Below are 8,311 nucleotides of genomic sequence, written 5' to 3'. Positions count from 1 at the left end.
GGGGGGGGGGGGGGGGGGGGGGCGAGGCGGTGGTTAACGTCTCGCCGCTTTAATCCATGTCCGGCGAGTCGCAATCGCGAAAGAATATCAGAGCGATACCATGGTTTAACACGTGGCTCGGGCCCGTCCGACTGTGTCCGCAGCCGAAGGAACGTTTCCAAGAGTGAAACGGCTCGTCCATTGGGCGATTAACAAGCCGGCGGATGGCACCGCGGGGGATCCATTTGCTGGCCCAGGAACGCTCCTTCGCCTTTCAAATATCCCCCTGACTTATGGGCGTAACGCGCAACGGAGCAAACTTTTACACGGTCCCTGCGCCGATAAGCACCGCCAACGCCATTCTCATCTCCTCTTCCTGTCTTCCTCGTCGCGGCGTGCCCTGCTCGAGATTACCCGCCGCTCGATTTTCGTTTGACAACCACCTGGAACGCGCCTCGCGGCGATCCTTTCGCGGGGGTATTCAAGTTTCACCGTAAACGGGCGCTTCGCGGCGACGGAATGATCTTTTAAGGTCACTGTCACTTTACCGATGGTTATTTCATCGACGATTATTTTATCGAGGTTATTTCATCGACGATTATTTTATCGAGATTATTTCATCGACGATTATTTTATCGAGGTTATTTCATCGACGATTATTTTATCGAGATTATTTCATCAACGATTATTTTATCGAGATTATTTTATCGAAACCGCGTTTCAGCGACCATAATTTCGCCGAAATGGTATGCAATTTTATTAACTTCATATTACTTTAACTATACTGCAATAATTTATAATTGAATTACTTGGACTGCGTATCAATTGCAATATAAATTAATTAAATAGGAATTTTATTTTAATAAATAATCTCGGTGAGATGAAAGTAATGCATACGCTTCTTCAGATTCTTTTAATATCTTCATTGCTTGAAATTTCTTCTACGCATTTTACTATAAATTTTAAAAATCCGGTATATTTATTACATATCAAAAATTCAGATAGACAAGAATTTTGTCAATTAATAATAAAAAATACCGATGTTACTAATGTAAAGGACAAGCGAACTTAACCACACAAGAAGCGAAGAAAAAACGTCTATGATCTTCTACGAAAACAATTCCCACTGAACAATGTTGTTTAGTAGTTCCATGGTCGATATAAATGCCTATCCATTGTTTACTAATGAAGACAAATCTTATGCAGAAGATGCTTGTCTACGGACCTGAAGACAATAGGTGTATCTTTGCATTTGTATCGTTATAACAGGTAGCAACTCGACATTGAAGCTTGTCGCTATGAATCTATACTACAATCAAATTGGTAACACCGATTACATCGACCATCGAAAAAATCTTCCTGTTGCATTCGAAAGCTCCTCGTGCGCGGCATAGATCGATGAAATTCCGCAAGGGCGGAGGCGGCGAGGTGAAAATTCGCGTCCGAACTCAACGACTAAGAATTGATGGTTCCGGCGGTGTTCCGCGTTGCCCGACTAATCCTCCTAAGCCGTTCGCCTAGGTGGAAGCCTAATGTTGACAAACGATCCGATAGCTCGCGGCGAACGCGCGAGGAAGCCGGCGCAAGCTCGCGCTTCTCCCGCGCGGCCCGCAATAAACCGGCGAAGGAGCCCCGCGTTTCGCGGCCGGGCCGAGCCCCGGGACCGGGTCGGCGGGGGCGACTTTGATGAATCAGGCTGCAGCTCTCTTTGACGATAATTTGAAGGTAACAGCGTGAAAGATACCGGCGCAGTATCGTGTAATTAATAACGCGGCGGTTCCCAAGCGCGCCGTGTTCCGAGGCGTTTAACTTTGAAATTAATTGCGCGCGAGCCGCGTCCTTGCTCGCCTCGTGCTTTTCCACCGTTAATAAGCTGCCCGCTAATGAGCATCGGCCCTGACCGACGGTTTGTGGGCAGAGCGTTTCGTCACGGCGCTCCTCGGTCGCTTCGCCCGAAAATACGACGTTTCCAAAGTCACGCCTGTTCTTCGACCCCCCGACTGTATTACATTTCAGGCTCATTTTTACTCGCGGAACACGCTGCCGACGTGTGCTCGCAGAATGCGGACGTAAGTTCTTCATTGATGGATCTGGAGTATGTGTTGCAGGATCGCAGAATATCAGAATCACGATTTTGGCAAAATTGCTGCACCAGAAAAATCTTCCAAATCTCAATGATGAATTCTTTTACGACCGTCGAATAAAATATATTTAGATACAAAAATACATTTTCCTATATTTTAACATATCAAGCAAATCAAATATTATTTAAAACAATTTCTCAATCTCGTCGGTAATTAAACGCCTGTACATCAAGTAAATTTATAGTAGAAAGGAATAGCGACTTGGAATAGTTGCGGAACATCGACGCGCCGCTCGTAGTTTGTTGTTACGATTAACGCAAGAATTAGTATTACCGGAGTGGTACAGCAAATAGAAAAGATCGAATTGGTCGGCAGTGGCGATCGCTCGAGGGAAACCGCGAGAGGACCCATTAGTGAAAGGAAGTCGCGACCGATCGGGGGATTGAGCCACGAAGAAACGGGGGAATTACTTCACGTTTAAGTAATATGGCCGACGATTACGCGGCGCTGGATTTTCTGTCATTAAATCAATTAACCCGCTCTAACGAGGCTACCGTTTGCTTTCCGAAAGGTTTTCTCGATAAGATTGCTCCCCGAGGAACGGACTGGCGAGGCTTCTTCGATATTAGCAACAGCGCGAGATTGTCAGCGATTAGCCTCGTTGCGAAACCGCCTCGCAGATTCCGCTTGGACAGGTCTGCTTTCGCGCTGTTCCTGCAGCACGTTCGAAACAAGTAATGACTTTGAAAAGATTTTTAAATCTATACATTGTACATTTTTCTGCCGGCATTTCCATCGAGCTGAAAGTGCAACTGTCAAGCGAGCACGTGCAGCGAGTTGTGATTATTGTTGGTTGCGAATGAATTAACAAGGTATTCACTAACGCGGTAATTAACACTATTTATTATTGTAACAAATTAACGTTTAATTAGCTATACATATTCTAATCTACAATGTTACATCTGGTTATTTCTCAATATTCACGATCACTCGTTACAATCGCGTCTCCTGCACAGATCTTTACACCTGTATCATATTATTTTCTCATTAATGGTGATTATTAAACTCGATGGAAAATTCAGCGGGAAATGCTGCGCTGCGAGACGAGCGGGACGGAGTCGCGGACGCGAGCAAGCGAAGCGACAACTTTCGAAACGGTGGCTACACGAGGCGTCCACGGCGAGATTGATAAATATGCATATCGGATCGAGTTTCCAGCGTGCAGCGGCCCGCGTTTAAATTGCAGCCGTGCACAAAATAGAAAAATCGCGGCGCGTCGACGGAGATCAAGCTGCAGCTTCCCGCGCGCTTCTGGTTACGCGTCAAACCGGCGAGCCTGCCAATTTCATTACCGACACGCGTGTCGCCGATGTATAATCACGCGTAACGATAGAGTTGTCCGTAATCCGCGGCCGGAGTCGCGGCCGCGCCTCCTTAATTATTCGCGCGCAGACATTTGTCGCATCATTACGCTGCCTTTCGTCACCGTCAGCGTAATCTCCTCGAGCACGTAGTACTACAGAGGTCCAACAACATGGACGAAATCTTGAGAATCAAAGTTGTCCGCGGGGAGGTTTTAAATTATCGATTGGCTACTTTAATGAGGCCTCTATGGGGCAGGTAAAACGAAATGAAATATGCTTTCATATTTAGTAGCAATTGCACTTGAACAGCATGTTTCACTTACGTACTTCCTACTTTCAGGATTCTTGGATCGTTAATACTAACTAAGCGGAAAACAAACTTTTCTGATAATTAAAAAACATTAAAAGTTCGATAATTGATCATTTAATACGTCAAAGATTTAAACATGAAGGTTGGATCATCGGCGACGATGATAATGTGATGTCAGAAATGAGGAAATTATTTTCTGCTCTGAGGATGGAATGGACGCAATAATCTAGATTTTTGACAAAATTTGGAAATTCACATTTATGATCAGAACTCACGGAAACATACAGATACCACCTGTTTTAGAAGTAACCTTGTCAGTCATATTGGATCCGTCATTTGTGTTTTGTAACTTAAAATTCGGATTCGTAATCAACGAGCATGAAAACCTTGACAAACAAATTGCCAACTAGATCGTCCAGTGTCTTACATCTTTACCATAATTTTGGTAATTCATCTATATTACGCGGCGATGCGACGCTATGCAATTCGATGCAACGCGTTACAATTACGAAGCGTTGCAGTCCGTTGTCCGAACCGACTAATCGCTCTCGCGCTTCCAGGATCGGATCGCGATCCGATTTTCCACGGTCGTGGATCGCGGCGAGAGAAGCGGATCCGTCGCGGACCAGGGCACGCGTGATCGCGATGACATGCTCGCCGGGCCTGGCGGTCTACGAGAATGATAATTACCCGGGTCGTTAATAGGTCTTTAAGTGTGATTTTATTTTAACGATCGGACGTGCTCGATTTCCTACTGCGTCGTCGCCGGAATCGCGTCGGAATTTCTGGTAAACGCGCAATTAGAGTCGTTTGTGAGCTGTTTTTAATGGGGTTTTCAAGGAAGTAAGCACGTTTTTCTATTTTACCTTAGCATGGGCAGCGCGACGATGAACGTACACATACCATTTTTCCGCGTACTTCACAGTTTTGTTTATACTCATTTCTCAATCTTATTGCGAACGTTTTGTAGAATTTTATTGGCGGAATTCTTTCGCGGGGAAGTACTGTATCCATTTAATTATTAGCGCAATTTAATGGATCTGACGCTAACGACTTTGCAGCATGAATTTTTCTAAAATGACTTCCGAAGTGTAGATATTGGATAGAAAATTATTTTTCCTATATATTTTCAGTGCAACTAGTTTAAAAGAATGTGCGATCTTATCACTCTTTCCTTCTCTGAATATTTTATATTTAAGTTTGCATTTTGTTTCCTTTTTTCCCTTCTATTATATAATACTATTATTCGTTGGAACAAAGTGATTATTCCATTGATAAATAAAATTATTATTATTATTAATAGGAAATATCCGTGAAATTAAAGGAAAAGGGGGTCGCGAACAGAGCGTCGCCGGTCCATGGGAGCCGATCGGGGGGGGCCGATCAATAATAGGAGAATTTTACGATCGGAACGAGCGATCGTTTAAAGAACAAGTCCGCCATTAACGGTCGTCCCGTTACACCTCGGAGCACGGTCGCCCGTCTCTCGAATGGGATCGATAAATCTCCCCGGTATTTATCGCGTAGATTTCTCATCGCGTGTCAGCCGAGGAGTATTCGCCGGGTCTTAACAAATCCGCGTAACACAATACCGCCATTTGTAGCCGGGCGACGACGACGACGAACATCGGGGCACCGAAACGATCCTCGGTCTATCTGGGAACACACTTTACGATATCTGGAACGAACGGAAGCCATTCATAGGATTCTGCGGCCGGCCTCTAGGCCACAGGCTCCCCGAGCAGGAGTATTATACAGAAACCGCGCGGACGGTGCGCGCCGACGAGGTTTGTTATCGCGTTCAGCCGCGGAGAACGCGCGAGGCACCTTCGATTTAACCTTAATAAGATCGATGGATCCCACGAGGCCGGCCCCGATATGGAGCAACCTCTCGCTTCCACACACGACCGCGCACGCTACCTCCGCACACATACACACGCGTGTGCGCACACAAGCGCGGAAGAGCCTGGATCACGTTCGATCTTCCGATTAAAAAGCTTATCCTTCGAATTTATCGCCCGGATCGATGTTACTTGAATTTAAAAGCATCGACATGTTTGTTCCGATGCACTGAAATTATTAAGCAACGCGCTTGTGCGAGCATCGTATTTTTCTTTCTTTGCATCTCGCGACGAATCCATGAAATATCCCTGCGTCGTTTGAACACGTTGCTGTGATTCGATTTATTAGCAGCCAGTCATTTTTATGTTTGGCTCGATGTATTTGTGGCGAAAATTGCTGTTTATAATTTCAATTAATAAACACAGAAGAATCAGAGATTGTATGTTCAATGTTTTCAGAATGCTATAATTATCGAAGAAAGGAAACAGTTCTGCAGTGACTACTGATTAAATGTAGACAAATGTAGAGAATAATTAAGGTAATAATATAGTAATCAATTATTGGATCTTTTATTTGGTTTCGAGTATAATTAACTTCACGTTTATCAAGTAAGATATATTAATTTTTTCGTTTAAAAAATCAACAAGATAAAAGAAAAAAATTGATTCGACATGTATACGGTTAATTACGATGGAAAATAAGCCAAAGGCATAGCAACGATGATCTATAGTAACTAACTCCGCTACCCTATAGAGAAACAGTCTATTTCTGACAGAAATTAAAACGAACTATTTAGAATACATTTAACACCTTGCCACGACATTTTCTTTACAATTACAATGATTACAGCTAACTCGATCGCGATAATTTCTTTGAAGGATAATTAACTTTATATTTATTGCGTATTTACATCTACTCGAACGTTTGAATATTCATGACAAGAGAATAGCACGGCGAGGGGTTAAAGTACCGAAGAAGAAAGAGACCCGCCTCGATCCGCAGTCCAGTCACGGCAACGCTGTACGGTGCGCGAAATCCGTCGGGGATCGGGACCCGGCGGATCAGGAATATGAAAATAATTAGATCAGCAGCGATCGCCATAAATCTCTCGGGTCAGCATTGTCGAACATCGTGTTGCAGGTTGGCTCACCGGTCCGGCGCGGCGCTGTATAGCGTCCGTCTTTCGTTAACATCGGGCCGCTATCGCGTCCCGTCCTTGGCGCGCCATTAGCGGAAAGGCTCCACCCTCCCGACACTTTCGACAGCGAGGGCCTCGGAATCCCGTGCAAAGAAAGGAAACGAGATCCCCGGCGCGGTCTCTGCGATCGTTATTATTAACTCTCGGCCGCGAACAGGATCCGTACGGGCGTTGCATAATTAAAGGAGCGATCGAGGCCGCGAACGATCGGGCCCGATAAAAAGCCAGCCCCATAAACCGCGATATGGCGATAAATCAAGCTTTAACGAAATGCTCGCTACGAAATAAAGAGACATTAATTTGCGGCCGGGGCCCCTCGATCTTGCTCTCTGTGCCCGCGCGATCCTTTCTCGATCCCCACGATCGCGTGCCTTATTCCGAAAATTAACATTGTTTTGTCATTCCCGGTCGGTTTAATTCGTTGTCATAATCGAGCGGAGAATTTTTATTCTGCGCGATCGTTTTATTCTGTACTATAATTTAGGGTTATAGAATTGATAGAACGAAAATTCGGTATAAAAGAAAATTTAATGAAAGGAATTAAATAATAATTGAAGGAAATCAAAGGATGCACTTTTTTAAGCGACAAGATTATCGCGCAGATGTCAAAACTTGTGGTACAATAGATAGTTTCAGTCAATAGAGCTGAATCATCTTTAGCTAAATGAAAAATAACTCCGAACTTCATACGCAACTGTGGTCATTCAACTCAGAATACTGATCGTACTCTCTGGTGTTGTTCATGAAACGTCACCTACGAACTCTCTTGCATTCGCGACGAATGCAAATTTGCATAATACGAGACGACAAGTCTGTCAACCCTTCGAGAACAAACGTCGCCATGTTAAGAACATCAAGACCAATTCCCGGGGTCGCAAAGAAAGTCCCCGGCACCTAGAGCGTTGCCCGCAGCTATAAAATCGCTCGACCGGGCGACCAACAATGCAGCCCCGTTCCCAAAAATGGCGAATTGAGTTCGTGACTCGCGGCGTAAAAGCCGCGGCCACGCGTTGCAAATTTTCGCCAATTAAAATTGCTATGCATTAACGGGCTCTTGCTAATCGGAACGGGCTCGCGGCCCTTTCTCCTCGTTAAGGAACTCGCAGCGGTACGGCGGACGCGACGGTCTCCCTCCCGGTTGTCCCGCGATTTATCGCGCGCGGACGGTCTCTCGCGGACGCGGTTCCGCTGCGTTTTTCCGCCGGCCCGATCGTGCGCGCATAGATCTCCTCGCCCCGAGCATAAATATCCCCGCGGCGATCGCGCCGATCGCCGCCCCGTTAATGGACATATCTTCCGCGTGCGTTGCACGCCCAGCCCAGAAAACTAATTAACCATAACTTTCCGTAAATGGATTTAACGCGCGATAGCCTCGTTTATTTTTTCGCGCTCGCCCGCGAACGAGGACGGTAATTAATACGTATGGCTTGCATCCTGCGGTTTACGAGACCGTGTCGATCGCTTGCCTTTTTCGCGGAAGAACTTTTCAACGAAACGCTTTGCCAAAATTATTCTACGTTTCGTCGTTAGACCG

Source organism: Augochlora pura, chromosome 10, assembly GCF_028453695.1.
Source record: "Augochlora pura isolate Apur16 chromosome 10, APUR_v2.2.1, whole genome shotgun sequence".
Taxonomy (NCBI): domain Eukaryota; kingdom Metazoa; phylum Arthropoda; class Insecta; order Hymenoptera; family Halictidae; genus Augochlora; species Augochlora pura.
Note: the sequence above shows the minus strand (reverse complement) of the source record.